This window comes from Cebus imitator, unplaced genomic scaffold (assembly GCF_001604975.1).
Source record: "Cebus imitator isolate Cc_AM_T3 unplaced genomic scaffold, Cebus_imitator-1.0 Scaffold315, whole genome shotgun sequence".
NCBI lineage: Eukaryota > Metazoa > Chordata > Mammalia > Primates > Cebidae > Cebus > Cebus imitator.
This window is the reverse complement of record NW_016107630.1, coordinates 1381893-1409707: the sequence shown is the minus strand read 5'-3', so window position 1 is coordinate 1409707 and position 27815 is coordinate 1381893. Positions and strand designations below refer to the sequence as shown.

The window sequence follows — 27815 nt, the reverse complement described above, 5'->3', positions numbered from 1 at the left end:
GAAAGGGTCTGATGCCTCCCATTCATTTACCAAGTGGAAAGTGCCTGAATGAGCAAGTGCTCAGTGTGGGTCAAATTTTAGCAGAGCCTCTGGGGAGAAGAAATGTCCCTTTATCCTGTAGCCCTCTTGTATAGTATCCAGAATTTGACAGGCACTGCTTGGAAATCTCTGATGGTCAGTCCCTCTCTGACCAATTTGACATTGTTCTTTTAGAATATGCCCTTTCCCAGGTATGTGTGGCAATATCAGTTTTGCTTTTTTTGTGTTTTGAGGCGGAGTCTTGCTTTGTCGCCCAGGCTAGAGTGCAATGGTGTTATTTCGGCTCACTGCAACCTCCACCTCCCAGGTTCAAGCAATTGTCATCCCTCAGCCTCCTGAGTAGCTGGGATTACAGACGCACAGAGACACGCCCAGCTAATTTTTGTATTTTTGGTAGAAGTAGGGTTTCGCCATGTTGGCCAGGCTGGTTTCGAACTCCTGACTTCAGGTGGGGAATATCAGTATTTGTGGCCTCAGCTCTTACCTCTTCTCAGTATCAGATGTCTCTATTGTGTACCCTCCTCCTCCTTCTACATTTCTGCTTATGCTTGGCACAATCCAGCTCTAATACCCAGTTGATAATTCCCAAGTTCCATTGGTAATGAATGACCCTAGTTTGGCAGCCTTGGAACCTCTATTCTCATGTATTCTTATAGGCATCCCTTCTGGGCATAGCACAACCCAGCAGACCCAAGCCAATCCCCTCCTTAAAGCATGTTTCTTACTGTCCACACACTGGTTGGCATTCCAGTCTGTCAACCTGTATTAGCATGAATAGAGATGGAAATGGATAAACTGGTTGTAGCTTTAGCTGCTTGTTATCACTTCTATGTGACTGTTCACTGCCATGCTACACAAGTAGAACAGATGTTGGTGTTTCCTTTTAAGAACTAGATAGCCTACGGAAGGTCTGCATAGTATCCTGGGAACCCTCAGGATTCATTTTAGAGGTCCTAATGACTCTTTCTCATGGTGCTTTCACATACTCACCTCGAACCTATCACTATATACCTCTGCTTTCATGGACAGCGTCAGAGGCCCTCTTGGCATGCTTTGTTGTGTTTCAGTGGCATCAACAGGAGGAGAATCTGGCATCCCTTCAGAAAGGCAATCATTCATTTTTTGCTATCCCAAGGCAGTGTTTGGTCAACTGTCTTCCCTATTGATAGTTGGAATGCTGGTTAGAAATAGACCATTCCTGGCTGGGCGCTGTGGCTCACCCCTGTAATCCCAGCACTTCGGGAGGCTGAGGTGGGCAGAGCGAAGTCAGGAGATCAAGACCATCCTGGCCAACATGGTGAAACCCTGTCTCTACTAGCCAGGCGTGGTGGTGTGTACCTGTAGTCCCAACTACTCGAGAGGCTGAGGCAGGATAATTATTTGAACCTGAGAGGCAGAGGTTGCAGTGAGCTGAGATTGCACCACTGCACTTCAGGCTGGGAAACAGAGGGAGACTCCATCTAGAAAAAAAAAAAAAAAAGAAAGAAGTAGACCATTCCACAGTCTGGCTAAGAATCTACTCAAAGGGACAATTTCCCCATTCCCATTTATAGAACAGGAAATAACAATATCTAACATTGATGAGCACTTATTATATGCTAAAACAACTAGACGGTTTGCATGAATTTGCTCATCTAATCCTCATAATTAAATAAGTAGATATTTATCCCCAATTTATACATAAAGAAACTAAGCAGTTAAATAATTTTCCTAAGCTCAGAAAATTATAATAAATCTCTACTATCAGTTGTATTTACTTTTGTAGCCTCAGTTATACTTCTCTAAAAGCATCCGTTCTATTAGCAGAAGACAGAGAGATGCTTTCCACACGGGCCTTTGCTTGTCCCTTTGCAGCCCAACCACCACCTCTGATTTTGCACACCTGGTTTCCCACTCCAGTAAATCTTTTTCTCTTCTCCCAGTGCCAAAGTTATCTCTGGGACTTTTTGTTACATATTTCCCAAGGAGTTTTTGTCATGCTATAAAGATCAGACTTTTCAATAAAGTTTCCAGTTTCCCAAAAGCAATGAGTCAGACCCAGAAATCACATAAAGTGTCACTTCTACTTAGTGATCACTATTAGAGAGTTTTCTATTTTGGCATCGTGTTTCACTCAGTTTCTGTCACTTGCAACCCCAAAAAAAGAAACTTCTTTGAATTTTTGTTGTCATTATTAGCTAGAGGATAAGGAGCTATTTCTGTTCACAAATAAAGAATGATTTTTAATGTCGGATTTAGCATGGTATAGTTCAGCTACTATTATTTCTCTGTGTCTACGATTTGCAAGACATAGTACTTGGTGCTGGGCAGAATACATAAAGGAAGAAAACACACAGTAGTGGAGCACCTATGAGAAAAAGTATATGTCATCTTTTCTCAGTTGCTTGATGATAAAATATCTATATATATATGAAAAAAACTATGGCAAAATGTGTGTATTACACATTCTCCAGAATACTGATTAATTTTTAAAAAATTTTTTTGTTTTTAATTATTATGGGTTCTACCACAGCAAGTTATAAGTAGAAAGAGAAAATTAGGAAGAGTAATCCAAAGGCAACATTGTAGTGCAAATTTGCCTTTTCAAGTAAATAACATCACATTTCTAATAAACTCCTTCATCACATCAAGCATACACAAAAGCCTGTTAGCAAGTTATAGAGTTCTACTTAATCATATTATTTCACTTTAATAATATGTGATTTCTTACTAATGATAGATCCTAAATGATTTTTAAAGTCATGTTATTAATGCTCACAGTAACTTGAGTTCTAAACATCTCTTTTGAAAGATACATGAGGTATCAGCAGTCTCCACATTAGTCTTACCACTAAAACTTACATTTAATTAAATCTGGGGTGCTTTAGAAAATATGAATACTTGCAAGTTATTAAATTGGCTTGAAGCTGCATTATGATTAATTGCAGGAACAATGATTATATGTCAGAGATTAAATCTAATAATGATATAACCTTTTATGTAACATTAATAACTATAGTCATAAGTTCATTATATTTATATATGTAGAAAATAACAAGCCTTTTCTATAAAGAGAACTATGACACAATCCCTAAGATTTAGCATTAAGTGACCAAACAGTGTACATAAAAGTGTATAGTGTACCACCATCATTTAAATAAAAGGATATAGATACATATGCAATGCATGATATGTATAAAAATATATACATCTTATACATTATATACATATTATTTATTCCATGGCATCCAGTGAGACTTCTCTAATCACATTCTGCGTTGTTGTTTTTTATTTCTGAGACCTTCACTAGAAGCCCAGGCTCTCCTGCGTCAATTAGCACCTGTTCTGTGTTTCTGTAGTTTTAGGTGAATTTTCAACCCTTTGCTTAGTGGCTTTCATCAGGAGACATCTGCTAAGCCTTAGCTACAGGGAATAAAATATTTTGCCATACTGAGAAGTGTCCCTTTCAACAACTCAGGGGCTAGAATCAATGCAAGAAAACTCTCTTACATCGCTCTTCAAAACCTGAAGAAATCCTTCAGGGCGATAACACAGGCATCCGTAGATGCTGAGGGGTATTTGGCTGTTTACCCTCAAAGTTGTGATCTCCACTTGACTTACTCATTATTATGGGTCCTAGAGAGTTTGAGGGGGTGTGGCTAGAGTTGCCTCAGATGTCTGAAGGGCAAAGATATACTATCACCTGCTTCTGCTGAAAATTTAAAGGATTATGTGTGGCTAGACTCATATTTCACTCTCACAATCATCTAATGATTGGGAGAGGCAGGGGAAATAATGGTTCACGTAAAGCCTTGGAGGGAGGTGGGAGTTGCAAGCACAAAGATCTTGGACAGGGCACGAAGTTAGTGTAAACCTTGTTCATGGCACTCACTCATGCTGTGGCTCTACTTCTACCTAGAGTTGAAACAGCTCCAGAATTTTTAACTGGGAAGGGCTTCATGCAGCCATCTGCAGAAAGTGGATGGAGAGATGGGCTTGTGCTAAAACCACAATGCATAACAAGCTTTAATGTTTTTACTTGTTTTTATATTTATTTTTGTATTTATGTTAAATTACTTGAAGATATATTATCCTGGCCAGCACACAACTGTTATTAAGATTGGAAATTTATCTGGGGGCATAAGGCACCTGAGAGGTCGTAGGAAGGATAAAAACCACTACCCAGCCACACTGGCATGTCCACTAGGCAGTATGGCTTGCACAAGCATACGAGTAGAAATAGATCAGAGCACAGCTGGCAGCAAGAACTGCCACTTCTGAGGCAGCTGCCAGGTCACTGCACCTGCCAGGTACAGGTAACTTGTTCTTCAAATGGAAATTTTCATCCTCAAGTGTAGAGCAGCCATAATGTCCCTTGATGTTATATCTAGAACAATATAGTTGAACCGTCAAAAGAGCGCAGAAAAAAGAGATGGAGTGACCACATTTACTGAAGTTGCTTCAACTAGATAAAATGTATCTGTGATTACAGCTCTCACCACGTCCACATACACCAAAAATTATTTTCTATATAATTCTCAGCTTTAATTCGCTTTAATGCAGCATACTAATTTATATATCAAATTTATATATTAGCTGTTTTTAATTCTCCCATTTAGCAGATAATAATTCACTACATCAGATCAGCAGCTACTTCCCATCAATTGATTTGCTGAGGTTCAAAAACAGCTGACATCATAATCCCTAAAATGAAAATGAAGCTTGCCAGTGTCTTAGGCTGGATTTCCCAAAAGCAGATCTAGTGACAAGGATTTGAGCAGAAGTAGTTAATTTGGGTAGCAATCTTAGGAATTCCCAGTAGAGAAATAGGGAAATGAATCGCAGAATGGGGGGCGGGGAGGGGGGAGACAATGACATGTGCATAATAGCCGGCAGTTGAGACTCAGCCCCACAGGGCACTCCGAGAGACAATGCAGAGCATGCCTCCTGCTAAGGGGCAAGGAGGCTGGGCTTTTTATCCCCTAACCCTCGTCTGTCATGGGCTATAGCTGCCCTCAGAGCCACTTCATACCTGTCAAGTTAAAACCCCAAGTTGGAGAATAACAGTATCTTGCAGTAGACCCCATTGACAGGTAATGGAACAGTGGGAGCTGAAAGGATATGGGCAGGCCACAACAGCATCTGCCACAGGGTCTCAGAATGGTCCAGCTGTTGTCAGCCCAATTACCCAAGAAGTGCAGCCCAGAGGAGACTGGGTTAAGCAGCATTTAAAACTTCTGGGCCACAATTGTTGCTTCCCCTCCATCTGACCAGATGGGGAGCTATTTCTATAACATTCCTTTATATCCTCTTGATGCTAAAGATTAAAAAAAAAATTAAAAATTAAATGTCAATTGGCTTCAACTATGTGTGTCCAATCTCATTTTCTCATTGACAGTTTGGGTGTGGCGGGGGCACACATTATACCTGGGTACCTGAGAATGGGCTCTGTGGGAAAGCAGGCCAGTAAGAAACCCTCATCCGAAAATGAAGCTTAGAGTTCACAAGACTTGCCAGAAGGGTATGCATGCCTTAAAACCCAAGTATATACAAAATCAAAAGCTAAGGAGGTCAGTTAAGATCAGTAAGGTCACTAAAGCCAATAGGTCAAAGGGCAGACATAAAACTAACTGCCTCAATCAAAGTAAAGTTAGATGCTACAACAAATAAACCCCCAATTTTCAGTGGTATAATGCAGGAACTATTTCTCCTACATATAAAATCCACTACCCTTTCCACATATGACTCATGTTCCTTTCTGTCTGTGACTTCATCATCTACAAGTGGCTTGGATCTGCTGGATCCTCTAACTCTGGCTGACAGATCAGAAAAATAGAGAGTGAAAGACTAAGTGTGAAAGTTATTACGTGACAGGTGTGGAAATGGCATGCATTGCTTTGGCCCACAAACCACTGGCAATAACTCAGTCACACTTTCCTCGTGTGAATGCACGGGAACTGGGAAATATAGCTCCCGATTTAGAAGGAACTTCCCAGGAAACTCTCTCTCCTACGGAAGAGGAGCACGCCTCTGGTAAAGAGTTAGCCATCTCTGCCACATAAGCCAAATCTAAACAGCTCAATAAGACAGGCATTACTGGAAGAGGAGCTCAGCAAGCTTGGACAAAATGGACCATGGGCCAATTCTGAAGCCAGCCAGAAACCAGATGCCTCTGGCATACTCATCCTTTCCAGTTAGGGCAAGATCCAGTTGATTAAGATACTGGGGTGGAATGAGCAATGTGGGAAAAATGATCACTCAGAGAAAAAAAATCCCAGCATGAAACCCAGGATGTTTTCCCCCTCCGTTCCTCTCATCCAAAGATGGGCTGCCTGGCACAAAATTCAATCCAAATTTGAATTCTACTTAATATCACCAATAGAATTTTTCACTGGCCTTGTTCTGCATTCCGTGGTAAAAGCAGCACACAATTATTTTCGATTGGACCAATGAGATTGTGCTGAGAAATCTCTGAAGACTGTCTGCTGAGTGCCAGTTGTTAATGAATCCCATTTGTCTTTCTTGATTAAGTCTGCTATTACCCCCGTTTAGTCCTGTCACCAACCCTTTAGCAAGAATTTTCATATCACTGTTTAGATGAGAAATTAGCCTATAAGAGCAGCACTCATCAATCAGGAGACAGTTTATTTAATACAGTTTACAGTTTATGAGTTCAAAAACTGTAGCCTCACACATTAGAAATGGATCACTGTCCTAGACAGACAATCAGGGGGTTCAGTTCACTTGACAGGCATGGAGAAATGACTTTGAATGTGCGATTTGCACTTAGGAAGGGCTGCAGTATCAGACGCCTGCAGCAGAGTATCAGGAGGCTTTCACTTCTGATTAGGAAATCCCCTTTGGTTTAAGCAAGTGCTTCATTTTAATACTTACCCATGCCTCCCTACAACACTGTGACCAGAAAATTTCAAATGAAATTTTAGAATGAACTCATTTCTTTGTGATATCAAATCTTTTTTCTGGATTGCTATATCGTGACAACAGTAAGTGAAGAATATTTATCTGCTTCTTGAAATCATAAAGAGCAAGATGTCCATGAAAATCTTACTTTTGCAAAGAGCAGTGTCATTTCCATTCAGTCACCGAATGGAAAGAATTGCAGAAAAAAAAAAAACAACCCGGAGCTTTGGCATTAGCTATATGGTTACATGACCATACAAAATGGATGATTTGGGCCCCCAAGAGAATTTTAGGAAGCCCAAATTGGCAGATTTTGTTGGTTATTTGATTGTATCAAAGATTGTGGCTATTTTAAGTATTCTATTTCACATTATAAAGTATTGAACAAGCTAGACCTTTGGAACTTCTTTCCATAATATTATTTCATTTGGGGCTAACATTTTAAATTCATTTTACCTATGACTCACTTTATTTTCCAAATCAATACTTTACCGACACAGTGTCATTTGTATATATGGTTAAGTTTAGAGAGGCAATAACTAGCAGACATTTACTAGGCACCCTCAACTCTGCCTCCCACTTGGCCTTAAATTGTACATATTTTTTCTCAACTTTTTAATTTCAGAGGGTACATGTACATGTTTGCTACATGGATAAATTGTGTGTCCCTGAGGTTTGTAATACAAATGATTCTGTCACCCAGGTAGCAAGCATAGTACCTGATAGGTGGTTTTTCGATCCTTGCTCCTCTCCTTGCCTTCCCCTCTAGTAGGCTCCGGTGTTGTTTCCATCTTTATGACCATGAGTATTCAGTATTGATCTACTTGTAAGGGAGAATGTGCAGTATTTGGTTTTCTGTTCCTGCATTAAATTTTAAATCTGAGGCTGGGCTCAGTGGCTTATGCCTATAATCCCAGCACTTTGGGAGGCCAAGAGGGTGGGTCACTTGAAGTCAGGTGTTCAAGACCAGCCTGGCCAACATGGTAAAACCCCATCTCTACTAAAACTACAAAAATTAGCTGGGCTTGGTTGGCACACACCTGCAATCCCAGCTACTTGGAAGGCTGAGACAGGAGAATAGCTTGAAGCCAGGAGGCAGAGGTTGCAGTGAGCCGAGATCATGTCACTGCACTCCAGCCTGGGTGACATGAGGAAAACTCTATTTCAAAAAAAAAATAATAATAATTAAATCTGAGAAGGAGATTGCCTTACAAAAACTTATGAAGCAGAGAACACTAAAGCTATCAGAACATACCAACTTTGCCATTACAATCACTCCTTTGTAACTATTTATAGGAAATATAAAACTTCAACTTCTGCAATCCCTTTTGAAATTCTTAAGGTCTTCGTATGATATTGATTGCTGTTTTAAAGAAGAGTACAATTTTCAGGCTCGGCGTGGTGACTCATGCCTGTAACCCAGCACTTTGGGAACCTGAGGCAGGCAGATCACAAGGTCATGGTTTTGAGGCCAGCCTGGCCAACGTGGTGAAACCCTATCTCTACTAAAGACACAAAAAATTAGCCAGGCATGGTGGCACAAGCCTGTAATCCCAGCTACTCAGGAGGCTGAGGCAGGAAATTGCTTGAACCCAGGAGGCAGAGGTTGCAGTGAGCCGAGATCATTCCATTGCACTCCAGCCTGGGCAACAAGGCAAGACCCATCTCAAAAAAAAAAAAAAAAAAAAGTAGTATAATTTTCTTTTCAGACTAATATCTTTTATTTCTAGACTGAAGTATGTTATGCCAAAGTGATGCATTGCAGTTGTCAGTTAAGAATTATTTCAGTCTTAATGACTACAGAAAGAATTGTTGGATTTGCAAAATGACCCACCTCTTGGGATGACTTTAAATGAAAAGAGTGTTCAAAATTCAATTACACAGCCGTGTTTACTGGTGAAAATATTCCTGTTCATCCTCATATTTATAGCAATGGTCATATCTGTTTATCCACTCTAACAGAAGACTGGTCCCCAGCACTCTCAGTTCAATCAGTTAGTCTTATTATTATTAGCATGCTTTCCAGCTGTAAAGAAAAAAGATGACCACCAGATGATTCTTTCTATGTACGAACATGTAACAAGAATCCAAAGAAAACAAAATGGTGGTATCACGATGACACTTGTTGATGCCATTGTTAGCATCTTCCTAGCAGAAGATAGTCCTGCTATCTTCTGAAGAGAGGATGCTAACAATGGCTATCTTAAGAAGAGAGGATGAACACTTTGATCATTCAGACTTTGAACTTTAACTTTTGACTAGAAGTGACCTGTAGGCAGTGAAGACTACTTCCTTTTATTGCATTTTTCCTTGTGTGCATTGTGGGCACGTGTTGATCGCTGGTTCAGTCTAGGCAACTGACATGCTTTTATTAGTCATATAGTTTTAATGCAGGTGTCAGAAAACAACAAATATAATTCCATGTTTTATTTTTACTTTTTTAAGCTTTTGAAAAAGCTCTAGGTCCTCATGTATCGTGCAATACAATGACTTCCTTGGTGGTTTTGGTACGTTCACTGCTGGCAATGGATGTTGTAACAGGAAAAGTTTTCAATAATTCCTGTCACTCAATGATTAATGCATGATAGGGCCTATGAAATGAACTTATCAGTTATAGTGGGAATATAAATAAAGTGAAGGATCCAATATTGCTTTAAAAGTCATTCCAAATGTTTATATTTGGATTCTATGCACTGTGATGCAAAGGTTAACAGCATGAATTACATGCATCTTTAAAGGACTGTAATGCAAGATCTTTGCGTATTTATTTGTTTATATCTGCTGTCAAGTTGTTTTGATGTGGAAGATTTTCAAATAACGTTGGCAGAGAGGTAGAGTATGTTATCCCCATGGTGAAAATAAATTCATTTGTTGTATATAGTTCCTCAATCTCTGAAATAAAGGTATGGATGATAAAGGGTATGAACGGTTTAATCAAGGCTTTATTTTGGAAGAAAAATGGCAGTGATGAATAAATTGCTACAGGCCATAATTTGGGATTGTTATCTGTACATTAAAGATCTTTTCTGAATGGATTACACTCTGTTAACTTCCTGCTAGCCATCAGCATGAGCCCTACTGCCTAAACACTATTTCATTTATTTATGTTTGGAAAACCCATAAACATTTTCGTTTGCAATCTTCTTTCTTTTGTTATAAGTCAAGTTTGAATGTTACAATACTTTTATTGAAAAACTTTTGTTAAATTTTTTCTTATAAATTTTCTTTACTTGTAAGTATCATCTTGTCCTTTAATCCTGTAACCTAAAATAAGAAATACATTTTTGACAGAGGCTTACTGTTTAACAAAAGAGTGTGGACATTTTTATTTTAAAATTCAGGCAGAAATCTCTGTCAAATGGTATGTTTGCTTATTTGTCTTATACAGCCATGTAGTTTTCCTGGAGGGATTGTTTTGTTGTTGTTGAAAAGACCTTGCTTACAGATAGATAAAATTTTCTATAGAAAAATAATTGTTGAAGGGTCCAATTCTCAGTACCATGTGAGTTAATGATACTACAACTAAGTTCTTTTTAAAAGTGATTAATGTATTTTATAAATTTTCACATATGCAAAATCTGTTTCTACTGCAATGTTATTTTTACTAATGCCTTACTGTTGCCCTCTTTTTGAAATATCCTGCAGTGAATATATGAATCAATTTGGGCTTAAAACTAAAAGCCAGTTGACTGAAAGGTTTGAAAATGTACCCCAGTAAAACCATTCACTCGATAATTGGTAAATAATATCTTAAAATTGTTTTTAATCTGTATAGATGATATTTTGTGGCTTTGTACATTTTGTTAATTAAAGGTATATAATTTTACACTCTAAAAGTATAATTGCTGAACTCAGGGGTGGGTAGACTTCAAAAATATGTCTGCTATAGAAATAACCTAAAAAAAAAAACAAAACAACTGTGGCCAGCCGCTGAATTGTGGACACTGTTTACTTATTGCTACTTAACAAAAGTGGTAAATTTTAAAAAAATTATAGAACATTTCTGTTCTGTCTTGACTAGATATATGTAACTTCTCACAGTGACCTCTGTCAGTTTTATTAGTTGGGCTGTTTAACCAAGACAAAAATTTTTTGAATTACTCACAGTTTTAAACTGCTTTTAATATGAAAATTGCAGCTGTAAATTGTGTATTTTCATATTTTATATAACTGCTCTACACGACTGTTTGACTTGATCTTCTTCTGGGGTTTAGGGAGAAATATTTCCATATTGCTGGTCTTCTTATTAAAATGCTTTTGTAAAGAAATGACCAGTGACATTTATTCACCAAAGGAATTAATATACTGGGTCAAAGATTAACAATGCTGTATTATAGAGTAATAGGTCATATATAGCCTCAACTGAGTTTTTTACAACAACATTTTAACACACCACTCTCTCTACATATACATGTCATAAAGTAAACTAAAATGAAACAAAGGAAATTAGGGGAAAATGAAATAATTTCAGTACATCTTATGGTTTAAAGAGAGGAAAATAAGATGAAATGTCCTAAAATATAGGAGCATAAATATTCAAAATTCATAATCAGATTAATAAGACTCTCTTGAATTTAGGAAACATTGAAAATTTCTTACGCTTAGATTTAATTTATATGTAAGTTACATTATTAAAAGTCATAAGGCATTTATCTGAGTCATCGCTCTACAGAGGGCAATTGATGAATGACTTGCAATAATACAAAGAAAATTTCTCTGTAATATATTGTTAAAAGACAACCAGAGTATCAAGAAAATGTATATAGAAATATGCGACTTCCCTCCTTTTTGCATTCCCTGTGGGGCACTATTCACTATATAGGCCTACAGAATTAGACTTTTCATACTTTGAAGACAATGTACACTCTTATTTATTTATTTATTTGTTTGTTTATGTTTAGGCCATTCTTCTTGTTCGCCAAATTACATTAAGACAGTGATACATTCACTTCCTTATTTATGCATGCTTAGATCATGAACATTGTCCCCTTCCAATTTTTTTTTTTTGTCAATTAGGTATTAATACCATAGGTTTTAAAGAGAAGAATTGTTTTCAAATTTTAAGATAATTAAAAAAAAATACATTTTATGGTTCTCTTAACTAATTAATATTTACTTCTGAAGGACTTACTTGTAATACGTAATTTATCATATTAGCCAGCCGGGAAATAAAGCATTTTAATCCCCAGAAGAAAGTGCTTTTATATAGTCAACAGTTCACCTGGAAAAAGATTTTAATCCTTGTTGTTTTGACTAGGAATATCAATATTTGGTATAAAGTAACTAGAATCATTTATTACTTTTTCCCTTATGAAATTTTAAATATATGCAAATATATATCATTAGATTCCTGTGGTGGATAATAATTTCTTCAGATTCTGAAACAGGTGTCTAGTGACTGCTTAATTGTTTCCAAATTGCATCAAAGATGAATTGGTAAATAATGGAAATGAGCAGTGATATGAAAATAGTTATGTAACTACATATTGCTTGTTTCTGGTAATCAAGTCTTATTTTTGAAAAGTGTATTGTTTTTGAGAATAGAGATATTTAAAACTTGTTATAACTTCTGCCTAAACATAGAAAAGAAGAGGAGGCACTGTGTGTTCAAAAATTTTTTTTAAATAAAGCATTCAGTGTCACAAAAAAAGAATGATTTCAGTCTTTATTTAAATTGCTTTAGTTGTTAGTATATATGCTTATTGTAAAGAGGAAATCAAATGACATAGAAGTATGAGAAGTAAAAACCTAGTCTCTTTATCAACTCCTCTTACCCACTTACCAAGTGTAAGCAGTTTTAAGGTTGATGTGTATCCTTTCAACCACTTCTCTGCATGCCTAAACACTATTTATAATGCTTAGCACAAAACGGGATGATACAACATATGATGTCCTATAACTTGCTTTATTTACACAACATATATCATGAACAATCTTTCATTTCAATATATTCATATACATCATGTTCTTATTGACTGCTAAATGGATGTACATACTTTACTAAGCTACTTCTCTATAGAAAGGCATTTAGGTGGTCTCCAGCATTTTTGGCTAAAGCAAAACTGCATTGGTCACTTTTGAACTTTTTCCCTTGACCATTTGTGTGTAGTTAAGATTTGTGGAATAATAGGCTGTGTGTTTGTAAACTTTAAGTATTATTGACAAATTTCTGCCCAAGATAAAATAGAACTTAACATCTTATAAAATTCTGCTCTTTCCAAGCCGATGTTCGAGATGAATTTATCTAACTCATGCTTGATGTAGATTGAAATGCAGCATGAAACAAAAATATAAGTTAAAAACACATGTATTAACTCAATGGCTTCTATTTTTCCACCATGCCATACTAAAATATTCTATAGCTGTCTGAATCTAAGAATAATTCATATCAAGATTTCAAGAAATTGAACAATGTTCACAATACTTTGGAAAATGCAAAGAAGCAAATCAAAGAGTATATTCAGTTTTGAACCTACCTATCTGTTACTATCAGGATAAGTTAAACTACGTTGCAAAATAAATTAACCTGGAAATTTTACTGGTCTCACACAATGATTAAGTTTTCAATCATACTCTATGTATGTTTCAGGTTAGCAAGGGTCTCTGTTCTACATAGTCCTTTGGAGACTCAGGATTATACAGCCTCATCTTTTAGTTGCACATTCTAGAATACATAGTTTCCTCAGTCACTGTGGCAGGAGAAGAGTGACTAGAGAATTGTGCATGGACATGATTGGTTCCATAACATAAGCTTAAAATAAAATAAGCTTACAGTTTCTTTAGTGAAAAATTCTAACTCTGAACCCTCCTGGCCAGGGGCTGTTGTCTTTAGCAGTACTACCTTCACGCCTGCGGTGGATCATCAGTATTTCTGATATTAATGCTGAAACTTTTCACTGTGCAAAAATGGAAACTGAATTGGCCGTTTTCTTTGGCTGGTCCTATTCTTTCATTATTATGCTTTAAGTTCTGGGGTACATGTGCAGAATGTGCAGGTTTGTCCCATAGGTATACACATGCCATGGTGGCTTGCTACATCCATCCCGCCGTCATCGACATTAGGTATTTCTCCTAATGCTATCCGTCTCCTAGCCCTCACCCCCTAACAGGCTCCTATGTGTGATGCTCCCCTCCCTGTGTCCATGTGTTCTCACTGTTCAACACCCACTTATGAATGATAACATGCACCCTTCTGGGACGAAGCTACCAGGGGAAGGAACAGGCAGCAATCTTTGCTGTTCTGGATGGTCCTATTCTTGTCCCTTGCTACCACCATTACTGACCTCAGTCAGTTGACCTAAGCCTCTAGTCATTTCTCTAGAAATGAGAGAATATATGCCGTCTTTCAAAATCACATTCAAAAGGCTTTTTTATAGCAGCCTAGTTATTGTCATTATTTAGAAATAAAGCACTTTCAGTTCTATTCAAAGGATAACTTGGCTAGTAGAGAATTTTAGCCACATTTCCTTCCAAAGTTCTATGATCTGCAGGTAAGCCTACAAGCCACGCCATCCCTTATGGTGAGTTCTCTGTTAGGGCTATTACCCACTCTCTTCTCTAACATTAATTAGTTTGACAGACAACCTCAAAGGAAAAAATAGAAGCAATGTACCTGTCCTTTTCCCTGAATACTAATAGATATAAGTGAAAGAGCACAGGCTCCCACCATCCTACATCCTCCGAAGACCAAGTGGTTAAATGTATTGTTGTTAATATATATATAAAAAAAACTCCCTTATTATTTTTTTCTCTCATTAACACTGTTTTCTGCACATATCCAGAAGCTGACCACTGTTAACTATGAATGGAAATCTTTAAGTATCTTCATTGTATCCAAACAGAGACAGAATACTATAATATTTTGGGTCAAAAAATATAAAATTTCAAAAATTAAATAAATAAAAATTAAAAAATAAGAAATTGATAAAATTTTGATTGGTTAGTTTTAAATAACCATAAGAATTATTTTTCATTTTTAACATCTCTTCAATTTTATGTTTAAAAATTGCACATCTGTCTGATCTCTATAGTTCCTCGTATATCCTGTTACAATATGTTGGGTAACTGGTTTTTAAAAAAGCTTTCCTAAATTGTTTGATACATTTCAAAGTCAGAAGTGAGCATAAAATTCATACCCAGATTTGGTCAAATAATTTTTGGTTGTGTAGAGACTTATTCCTATTTAAACAAAAGGAAAAAATGGAAACTCTTTAAAGAGCAAACAGTGGATTAAAATAAATATGGCTTTTCTCCCAGTAAGAAGTCTCTGAAAATTCCTGTTGTAGGCCAGGTTGTGCTGCAGATGTTCAGACTTACCACAGAGATTTCTTAAGATGAATGCCAAAAATTTGGTGTGAAATAAAAAGTGAAATTTATACTCAAACAGCCGAGGATTCCTCACCACCCAGGATTCTGTATGGTTGTATTATTACATTACTCACAGCTCCTGAAAATTTATTCAAAAACAATTCTTAGAAGATATTAGAGGTTTCATTCAGTGCTTGGCATTAAATTACTGAAAAAAATACCAAAAATTGTGAGTGCTGCCTTCAAGAAGCTCACACTTGTTTAGAAACAACCACAGTGAACTAGTTTAAAAAACAAAAACAAAAAAGTAAAAGGAATAGGTCTCCCAAGAATAAGTCTTGACCTTTTCAATACTACTTCCATGGCAGATGTTCCTTCCAGCTGTGAATGTTGGTATTGATCATTATGAGAACATGACACTGAATATAGGTCAGTGGCAGGATTTGTTGCCACATCAGGAGATAAATGACTTGCTGGACAGGATCTGATCCAGGTAGAATGGATTGTGAAAACTCTCATGCTGGGCTGCACATAAGGTTTTGAAACTAGAGAGCAGATAAAACAAGGCAGGCAAAGAGACAGGGCAAAGAGCGGGAATTACAGAGGGCACATAGCAGGTGAGGCGAGCACACAATGCAATTTTCTGACAGCAGCTAGATTTCCAGTGGGGCCTGGGGACCCACTGATCTTTCTCACTGATTTATTCATTAGGTGGAAAAAAGGTGAGTTAAGCTTTAAGACTTCAAATTTGTTCAGATACTAGACATGGAATATTCAGACCATAGACTCTTAACCAAGGTACAAACTCTGGTCATTGAGGCAGTCACTTTGGTTTCACCAGTCTTTTTCGTCTTTTGCTATAGGAACTTCCAATTGCTTCCTAAAGCCAAAACTAACAAATTCTGGCCATGAACTTTTCATGCTAAAACACCCCAGTATAGGGACAAGCACAATAGATGAAAAGTCAGAAATCTTGGGTGCTAATTTTCCTTCTGTCTGTAATTAGCAATATAACCTAACCAACCATCACTTATCATCTTTGGGCCTCAGTTTGCTCATCTTTAAAATGAGAGACGGAGACTATCCCAGTTCTAATATTTCTGCTCGTTTTTGTGGTTCTATTTTACCTATTTCACCTGTCAGCAAATAAAAAGCAAAATTTACTTGCTGGTACTAATACATTTTTACTACTTACATTTTGTGAATACTTGATAGTGAATGGATTGGAAAAATGACAATTGTAGATTTTTTCTTGGAGTTATTAGAGTATCATCACTAAATCGACAGCTCTTACCAAAGCAAACCATGACAATTACTTCTAAGTCTTCCTTTTGGAGTCTCCAACAACCGAACACATTTTTGTTTAATAGAAAACAAGGACATTATAATTGCCTGAGCTAGATTCTTCTATTTTGTTTTATGTCTGCAGTCAGAACCAGACCCTTGTGGATAATGTTAAAAGATGGATATTCTTTTCCCTGAACTTTCTTCTTTTTTGTGTAAATTATAACTATTGCTTTGGGGATTGGGCTTTTGGACAAGCAATAAAATAATCAACATTTTAATGCTGTTTTGTGGCAACCCAGGACTCTTTGACTTAGTGGCTAGATTAACCATTCACAGGTGTAAGCATTCCATTCGTAGCTAGCTTTAATAGTCTTGGTCATTGGGGGAATAAATTCTCTTGGTTGGTTTGAAGGCTTTTCAAAATAATTTCTTGAATCTGAATAAGTGACTCCAGCATTCCTACCTAGGTTTTCTTTAATTCTTTTTTTATTTTTATTTTTATTTTATTGTACTTTAGGTTCTGGGGTACATGTGCAGATCATGCAGGATTGTTGCATAGGTACACACATGGCAATGTCGTTTGCTGCCTCTGTCCCTCCGTCACCCGCATCTGGCATTTCTCCCTCTCCGACCTCCCCATTGCCCCTGTGCTGTCCCTCCCTTGCCCCCCGCAACAGACCCCAGTGTGTGATGCTCTCCTCCCTGTGTCCATGTGTTCTCATTGTTCAACACCCACCTATGAGTGAGAGCATGCGGTGTTTGATTTTATGTTCTTGTGTCAGTTTGCTGAGAATGACAGTTTCCAGGTTCATCCATGTTCCTACAAAGGACACGAACTCATCCTTTCTTATGGCTGCATAGTATTCCATGGTGTATATGTACCACATTTTCCTTGTCCAGTCTGTCATCGATGGGCATTTGGGTTGGTTTCAGGTCTTTGCTATTGTAAACAGTGCCGCTATGAACATACGTGTGCAAGTGTCCTTATAATAGAATGATTTATAATCCTTTGGGTATATACCCAATAATGGGATTGCTGGGTCAAATGGAATTTCTATTTCTAGGTCCTCGAGGAAGCACCACGCTGTCTTCCATAATGGTTGAACTAGTTTACATTCCCACCAACAGTGTAAATGTAGGTTTTCTTTAATTCTAATGCTATTTCTATTCTCACCAAAATAACAGTAGAAAAGTGAATCATTTCTCATCTTTATCATAAAAGAACTATTCCAACCACAAATCATTTAGCTGCATTTGCCAAATTGTGAGTGAGTGTTTATGTATTTTTCTAACCAGTCTTAAGTCTGTTTTTTACCATAAAACTTTCCAGGCAGGTGTTAAAAACCATATTTCAAGAAAACTACCTTCAAAAATACCTGCAAACACATGCTTTAGCTCATTCAAACAACAAATATCTTGGGTTTGGTTTTGGTCACTGTTTTGAGTTTCAAATCAAATCTCTAATAAGGCAGTCTCCAGCTCAACGTTAAGTCGATTAGTTCCTTTCCATCTCTCTTTTGTCTTAATTATTTTAAATCTATTCTGCCACTTTAACATTTCAAACTCAACTGTTTTATGACTGTGAAATATTGTCACAATATATTATGCTAATGGGCCTAATTAATTCCCAGGGAAACTTTCCTGTGTGCTATGATATGTATATGATAAAGCCACCAGTTCTCAATGGTGAGAAATTTGATGTTTCAGATTTGATGTTTATAACTGCTGCTGTATAATTCATTTTCCTATGTTAGAAAGCTAGTGAGCATATTTTAATGGCCCCAATGGGTCTTTGTTCTTCATCAAACTGCTATTTACTGTAGTGTATGACCTGCTTACCATCCAGGCAAATATAAGAAACTCCGTAATTAATTATTATAGCTGTGAGACTGTCTGGAGAAGAAATGACTATTGAGAGTAAGAAAATCCTAGTAAAGTACCCTGCCCATTCTGATTTCCCACCTTAAGGGACTCAAAATGCAGAAATTTTCAGAAATATATAGCAAAGTAGAGAATTCTATGATATTCAATTTGAAACTCTTTATAATATATGCTCTTGGTTGGAAGCAGTGGCTCACGCCTGTAATCCCAGCTCTTTGGGAGGCCAAGGCAGGTGTATCATGAGGTCAAAAGATTGAGACCAGCCTGGCCAACATAGTGAAACCCTATCTCTACTAAAAATACAAAAAATTAGCCAGTGTGGTAGTGGGTGCCTGTAATCCCAGCTACTCAGGAAGCTGAGGCAAGAGAACTGCTTGAACTCGGGAGGTGGAGGTTGCCATGAGTGGAAATCACGCCACTGCAGTACAGCATGGGTGACAGTGCAAAACTCTGTCTAAAATACACACACACACACACACACACACACACACACACACACACACAATCTTCTTTTTCCCAGATGTATAATCCAAACTGTGATTCTCAGCATTGCCAATTCCTACTGCACTCCAGGAAAGACATCAGATGACTAAGTTCGACAGGGCCAATGATACTTTGAAGAAGAACAAATGCTCCAGTTGGATCTGAGAAGCTGTAGAAAATGGGTAGGATAAATTCTCTCAAGAAGATAACAAGCTCTAGGTCTTCCAAAGAATGCAGCCCAATGTGGCCAAAACCTTACTGGACTGGGTTCCAGGAGACGGCTTGAATCTTGGCTCTGGTATTCAAGAAATATAGACTATTTAATATTTTTAGCTTTACTTTTCTAAGCTTTACATAACAATATCTATCTCCCAAGTTGTTAATGAGCCAACAAGCAAAAGCTTAACAATTTATGACACAAAGTAGGCACTTAATGTATGTTATTTCCATTTTCCCCAAAAGGCTTTTCAGCCTCTCCACTTCATAGGGTCTTTCCTTTCTTTGCAAAAAGAAGTGCAGAAATCCTTTGTAGAATTTCTTTTCTGCACATTGCATTTTGGCACACAATCAGGCACTGCCTGATAGCAGCACCCCTTTATTTTAGGTGACTATATATTTTCTTCCTGAAAACAAGCTAATTTCTTTGAAGTCGAGGGCTCCATGTTATTCTTTTCTGGACTGCCCACCACTCATCCCCACAATATCTGGTACAGCTTGCTGATAAATACTGAACTAAAAATGTTCCTCATCCTTTTCTCCTCCTCTTGACACGTTTTACTACTAATGAATGCTTGCAATTATGGCCCACATTAAGTTTAAAAATATATGGCATATCCTTGTATAATCATAAATTGTAGACAGTTGAGTCTCACAAAATTAAAATAGCAACTATTTATTTGCAAAAAATTACATCAATACCGTAGGGCACTATTAATGACCTATGGAGCAGCCAACAATAGTGGCACAACTACTCCCTTCTCAATAGACTTTCTTTTATACTTTTAATTTTTTTATTTCAATAGGTTTTTGGGGGACTCGTGGTAGTTGTTTACATGAATACATTTTTTAGTGGTGATTTCTGAGTTTTGGGGACACACATCACCCAACCAATGAACACTGTATCCAATGTGTAGTCTTTTATCCCTTGCCACCCCTACCCCCCACCCTTTCCTCTAAATCCCTAAAATCCAATGTATTATTTTTATGCCTTTATGTCCTCATAGCTTGGCTCCCACATATGAGTGAGAACACAAAATGTTTGGTTTTCCTGAGTTACTTCAATTACAATAATTGTCTCCAATTCCATCCAGGTTGCTGCAAATGCCATCATTTCATTCCTTTTAATGGCTAAGTGATATTTTATGGTATCTATATATACGACACGACATTTTCTTTAATCACTCAATGATCGGTGGGCATTTGGGCTGGTTCCATATTTTTGCACTTGCAATTTGTGCTGCTATAACCATGAGTGTCGAAGTATCTTTTTCATGTGACTTTCTCTTGGTAGATATCCAGTAGTGGGATTGCTGGATCAAAAGGTAGATCTACTTTTAGTTCTTTAAGGGATTGCCACACTGTTTTCCACAGTTGTTGTACTAGTTTACACTCCCACCAATAGTGTAACAGTATTCCCTTTTCAGCACATCCCTGGCAACATCTATCTATTATTTTTTGGTTTTTTGATTGTGGTCATTCTTGCAGGGGTGAAGTGGTATTGCATTGTGGTTTTGATTTGCATTTTCCTGATAATTAGTGATGTTGAGCATTTTCCCATATACTTGTTGGCCATTTGCTTATCTTATTATGAGAATTGTCTATTCATCTCCTTAGCCTACTTTTTATGGTATTGTTTTATTTTTCCTGCTGATTTATTTGCGTTCTGTGTAGATTCTGGATATTAGTTCTTTGTGGGATGCATACATTGTGTAGATTTTCTCCCACTCTGTGGTTTGTCTGTTAACTCTGCTGATTATTTCTTTTGCTGTGCAGAAGCTCTTTAGTTTAATTAAGTCCCATCTATTTATCTTGGTTTTTGTTGCATTTGCTTTTGGATTCTTTGTCATGAAGTATTTGCCTAAGCCAATGTCTAAAAGGGGTTTTACAATGTTATCTTCTAGAATCTTTATGGTTTCAGGTCTTAGATTTAAGGCTTTGATCTATCTTGGGTTGATTTTTGTATAAGGTGAGAGACAAGGATCCAGTTTCATTCTTCTACACGTGGCTTGCCAATTATACCAGCACCATTGTTTGAATAGGGTGTCCTTTTAGCACTTTATGTTTTTGTTTGCTTTGTCAATGATCAGTTGGCTGTAAGTATTTGGCTTTATTTCAGGATTCTGCATTCTGTTACATTGGTCTATGTGCATATTTTTATACCAGTCCCATGCTGTTGTGGTCACTGTGACTTTATAATATACTTTGAATTTGGGTAATGTGATGCCTCCAGATTTGTTCCTTTTGTTTACTCTTGGTTTGCCTATCAGGGCTCTCTTTTGGTTCCATATGAATTTTAGGATTGTTTTTTATAGCTCTGTGACAAATGATGGTATTATTTTGATGGGAATTGCACTGAATTTGTAGATTGCTTTTGGCAGTATGGCCATTTTCACAATATTGATTCTACCCATCCATGAGCACAAGGTGTATTTCCATTACTTTGTGTCATCTATGATTTTTTTCAACAGTGTTTTGTAGTTTTCCTTATAGAGGTCATTTATGTCCTTGGTTAGGTATATTCCTAAGCATTTTATTTTTTTGCAGTTATTGTGAAAGGGGTTGCGTTTTGATGTGATTCTCAGCATGGTCACTGTTGGTGTATAGCGAGCTACTAATTTGTGTACATTCATTTTGTATTCTGAAACTTTGCTGAATTTATTTACCAGTCCCAGGTTCTTTTTGGATTAGTCTTTAGGCTTGCTAGGTATACAGTCATAACAGCAAACAGTGGCAGTTTGACTTCCTCTTTACAGATTTGGATTCCCTTTATTTCTTTTTCTTGTCTAAGTGCTCTGGCTAGGACTTCCAGTCCTATGTTAAATAGAAGAGGTGAAAGTGGGCATCCTTGTTCAGTTCTAAGGGGGGTGCTTTCGACTTTTCCCCATTCAGTATAATGTTGTCTGTGGGTCTGTCATAGATGGCTTTTATTACCTTAAGTTATGTCCCTTCCATGCTTATTTGCTGAGTGTTTTAATCATAAAGTGATGCTGGAATTTGTCAAATGCTTTTTCTGTGTCCATGGAGATAATCATGTGATGTTTTAAAACATTTTGTTTAAGTGGTGTATCACATTTATTGACTTGCATATGTTAAACTATCCCTGCGTCCCTGGTATGAAACCCACTTGATCATCTTTTTGATCATCTGTTGGACTGATATGCTGTTGGATTCAGTTTGCTAGTATTTTGTTGAGGGTTTTTGCATCTGTGTTCATCAGGGATATTGGTCTGTATTTTTCTTTTTTTGTTATGTCCTTCCCTGGTTTTGGTATTAGGGTGATACTGGCTTTATAGAATGATTTAGGGAGGATTCCTTCTTTCTCTGTCCTGTGGAATAGTGTCAGTAGAATTCTTTCTTTCTCTATTCTATGGAATAGTGTCAATAGGATTTGTACCAATTCTTTGAATGTCTCATAGAATTTAGCTGTGAATCTGTCTGGTCCTGGACTTTTTTGTTGGTATTTTCAATCTCGCTGCTTGTTATTGGTATGTTCAGAGATTCAGATACCTTCCTGGTTTAATCTAGGAGGGTTGTGTATTTCCTGGAATAGATCCTTCTCATGTAGGTTTTCTATTTTATGTGCACAAATGTGTTCATAGTAGCCTTGAATAATTTTTGTGTTTCTGTGATATCAATTGTAATATCTCCCATTTTGTTTCTAATTGAGCTTATTTGGATGTCTGTCTTCTTTTCTTGGTTAATCTCACTAATGGTGTAACAATTTTATCTGTCTTTTCAAAGAATCAGCTTTTTGTTTCTTTTATCATTTGTATTGTTTTTGTTTCAATTTCATTTAGTTCTGCTCTAATCTTTGTTATTTCTTTTCTTCTCTTAAGTTTGGGTTTGGATTGTTCTTGTTTCTCCAGTTCTGTGAGGTGTAAGATTGTCTATTTGTGCTTTTTCAGACTTTTTGATTTAGACATTTAATCCTATGAACTTTCCTATTGGCACCACTTTTGCTGTAACCCAGAGGATTTGAGAGGTTGTCTCACTATTATTGTTCAGTTCAAAGAGTCTTTTCATTTTCATCTTGATTTCATCATTTACCCAACAATCATTCAGGAGCAGGTTATTTAATTTCCATGTATTTTCATGGTTTTGAGGGTTACTTTTGGAATTGCTTTCCAATTTTATTCCACTGTGATCTGAGAGAGTACTTGATATAATTTTGATTTTCTTGAATTTACTGAAACTTGTTTTGTGGCCTATTACATGGTCTATCGTGGAGAAAGTTCCATGTACTGATGAGCAGAATATATATTCTGCAGTTGTTGGGGAGAATGTTCTGTAAATATCTGTTAAGTCATTTGTTTTAGGGCACAGTTTAAGTCCATTGTTTCTTGGTTGACTTTCTGTCTTGATGATCTGTCTAGTGCTGTTAGTGGAGTATTCAAATCCCCCACTAATTATTGTGTTGCCATCCATCTCATTTCTTAGATCTAGTAGTAATTGTTTTATAAATTTGGGAGCTCCAATGTTAGGTGCTTATATATTTAGAATTGTGATATTTTTCCTGTTGGATTAGTTCTTTCATCATTGTATAGTATCCCTCTTTGTCTTTTTTAACTGCTATTGCTTTAAAATTTGTTTTGTCTTATACAGGAATAGCGATTCCTGCTTGCTTTTGGTGTCCATTTGCATGGAATGTCTTTTTCCAATCCTTTACCTTAAGTTTATGTGAGTCTTTATGTGTCAGGTGAATCTCCTGAAGACAGCAGAAACTTGGTGAGAGAATTCTTATCCATTCTACCATTCTGTATCTTTTAAGTGGAAATTACTTCTTTGACATTTGCTTCTGCCTGTAGTGATTCTATCCTCTTTGACCACTTACCCCACATCAACATTCTCTCTTGAATCCTTTTTCTCTGCCTGTCTTTTAAAGTTGACATTTTCCATCCTTAGTCCGCTACCTGCGTTGCTCCTCCTACACAATCCCATTACAGTTTTAAAGTATATTTTTCACTTCAAATTTTATCACTTGCCTAATTTTAGTCTGTAATTTTTTTCCATTCTTCCTGTAACCCCAATTCACTCCCTCCTTTATTCTCAGTAAATGGTGCCATTATTCTATCAGAAAAGAACACTGCAGATCATCCCAGACTCCTCTTCTTTTCTCATTTTCTATGTTCAGTGCATTACCAAGTCTGGAAAACTTTACCTCCTAAGTAATTTATAGATCCATGGTGTCATCCCTACCCTAAATAACACTGTCCTGGTTCAGACTCATCATTTCTCATTTAGGCCACTCTGGGACACAGTGGCTAGTCACATCGATTTTGAAATTAGGAAGACCTTCATTCAAGTCTCAGACTTCCACCTAATTCTTAACTGTGTGATCTGATGTAAGTTAACTAATCTAAATTCACTTCTTCCCACTTGTGATAGCAAATACTGATAGTAAATAGTAAATACTAACAGCACTTTCCAAATGGGCTGTTATAAGCAGTGAAGGAAATCCGGTAGAGAGAAGCCTGAAGACAACCTGGCCATAGGGTAGGACACCATAATATTGGTTATTATGGAGATTCACTGCTTCCAAACTCACCTCCGTGAATCCACTCTCCATAAGACAGTGATCTCTCTAAAATACAAATTCTACCATCTTTCAATCCTGCCAAGTGGACAGAAAGCAAAAATTGGGTTTAAAAAATACAGGTAGAATTGAAAGGAATCAGAAACTGATTAGGGTGACACTTGATGGGCATCTTGCTAAAAATGCCTATAGGAAAAGATATAAATTGGATGAATTTGCCTTTATAAGTAAATTAAATTTATTTTAAAAATAGCCTTTATTTCTCTTTATCTCCTCTGGATTGGATCTGTACATTAAAACTCAAGTACTGAATTAGTCACTATCTAAATTTAGCATAAACTATACCAACTGCATAATTGCCAACTCATTTGTTTACTTACAGAACATGTTTAATTTCTTAAAAACAGGAAATTAAAATTACCCAAAATTTTTTGTGAGAGAACATAATATGAAGAAAACCATAAGTATAGGACATTTTAATTTCCATTCCCGTTCTTTCAGCACACAACTCAGTTCAGTAACATTTTCCTCTCCTTTTTTTGAAAAAGTAAAAAATCTCATTTACAAGGTATCCTACATAGACAATGTGAGCATTTGGACAACAAAAGAGGTTATTAGAGAAAAAAGAACTGAGGAGGTATAAAAGCATGGGTGACTATGCATCACCACATGCCTGACAATGGGAACGTTCTCCACGTGTGTTGTCTCAATTGATTCTCAAAATGAAAACTAAATTTAAAAGAACCCTTAAGATTTATGTATGTACTGTGTATCATGAGGAACATAGTCGACCTTTGAACAACACAGGTTTGAACTGTGTGGACCCCCTTACTTTTCTTGTCTTCCACTTCTGCCACCCCTGAGACATCAAGACCAAACCCTCCTCCTCCTCAGTCTATTCAACCTGAAGACAATGAGCATGATCTTCATGATAATTTCTTTTTTTTTTCTTTTTTTGAGACAGAATCTCACTCTGTCATCCAGACTGGAGTGCGCTGGTACAATTTTGGCTCACTGCAACTTCCACCTCCCAGGTACAAGGTATTCTCTTGCCTCAGCCTGCTGAGTAACTGTGATTACAGGCACACAGGACCACACCCAACACATTTTTGTAGTTTTGGTAGAGACAGGGTTTCACCATCTTGGCCAGGCGGGTCTCAAACTCATGAGTTCAAATGATCAGCCTGCCTCAGCCTCCCAAATTACCGGGATTACAAGAGTAAGCCACCACACCTGGCTGATGGTGACTGACTTCCACTTAGTGAATATTAAATACATTTTCTCTTTCTTAGGATTTTCTTAATAACATTTTCTTTTCTCTAGATTAGTTTACTTTAAGAATATAGTATATACTTACATATACCACATACAACATGCAAAATATGTGTTAATTGATGATGTTATTGGTAAGGCCTCTGGTCAACAGTAGACTATCAGTAGTTAAGTTTTGGGGGAGTCAAAAGCTATGCATGAAGTTGTACTATGCAGAAAGTTAGCATCCCAAGCCCCCACCTTGTTGAAGTGTCAACTATAATACCTATTTTACAGGAAAGAATATGAAGGCCCAGCAAAGTTAGCTACTTGTCTAAAGTCATACAGGAAAAGTATTTGCCAGGACTTGATTGTACTTTTATCTGACACCAAAGTTCAAAGTCCAGTTTTATACTATTATATCCTAGATCTCCAAACTATTTAAAGGGTCTATAAAACTAGGTATTTGGCCATTCTATTCAACACCATTGACTTCTAGTATTGTATGTGAACAAAAAGAAAATATAGGTTTTGGATAGCCACTTTTCACATTGTCACATCATTCACATCTGCATGGGAGCTGAGCTCCTGAGGTCTAGAAACTTCTCTGGGGAAGAAACCAGTCACAAAAGGCACCAGAAGCACAAAGAATGCACACATGTCCCTGTGGGATCCTCCTCTATTCCTCAGCCCTTCTCACTTAATGAATTAAACATCCTCTAGTTTCCTGTAATTTAGGCTTCAGGCTTTTTGGAGAGTAAATTCATATTCTTCTCTATCCATGCCATAGTGGGAAGGAGTTCTCTAAAGCAGCAGAAAACAAGTGATTGGTGAATAATTTTTCTTAATCAGATTCTTTCTGAGACACTGATCTCATTATTAGTTCACCAGACAAGTACCTACTAAATCTATTCACAATTTTTTAAAAAATTACACAGCTAGTAGTATTGAACTATGCTTTAATTAGGGCAGCCAAGAATGTTTTGTATAATTAACTGGGCTTTGTTTATGCTTGTTTCTTTGTGTTAGAATGTTTTCTCTGTGTAATTGGGCCAATGCTAATAGTAACACCCCCTTTTATTGTCATAGGAGAGAAACTGCAGGACAGGCAGAAGAAACAAAACCAGACCTGAAAAAGCAAAACCAAAAGCATGAGACACAGGATCTCTTTCTAATTTCTGTTTTGACTCAGGATGAACACAGTCTCCCTAACCTCTAACCTCATCTAGTGTAGCTTCCAACATCTGGGCTCATTTATCCCCTCAAGTGAAAATTCTTCATTCACTTTTGGAAAATGAAGTGATGCCTTTTCTCAATGTGATCCACTCTCCAATCTCCCAGGCTCCGCTATGGCCCCTGGGAGGCTGATCTGTTTGGAAGACATCAACATCCTTTGGCTTCCCATTGAGTTTAGCCAATTGGGAAGAGATCTAGAAGGAGGAAGAGCAAGAGACCTGGAAGGAGGAAGTCAGGGATTGGAAAGCGGAGAGGAGGGACAGATGGAAAGGAGAGAGGGAGAAAAGTAACATCTCAGTATCACTCCCTCAGATCCTTTCCTGCAGAGTTATCATGGTTGGCTGTGCCAATCCCTAGGCCAAATACCTTAGCTCCTATAAGCAGCCTTCACCAAATAGCCACCTCTGTCTGTCACTCAAGCAATCACTCTCTCCCCTTACCACTTATCTCCAAGGTTAGTAGAGATCACTCCTATTATACTCTCCCAAGGTGCGGCATGATCTCTTGTAGTTGCACTATCCCTTACAAAAACCTTGTAAATAGTCCCTTTTAAACTTCCTTCATGTGGCACATATACACCATGGAATATTATGCAGCCATCAAAAACGATGAGTTTGGGTCCTTTGTGGGGACATGGATGAATCTGGAAACCATCATTCTCAGCAAACTGACAGAGGAG

The 27815-nt window shown here is 37.2% G+C and overlaps 1 pseudogene; it reads left to right on the top strand.

The window, feature by feature from the left end:
- The first annotated feature begins 995 nt into the window (after nt 1-995).
- On the top strand, nt 996-9102 carry LOC119467655 (annotated as a pseudogene).
- The last annotated feature ends 18713 nt before the right edge of the window (nt 9103-27815 follow it).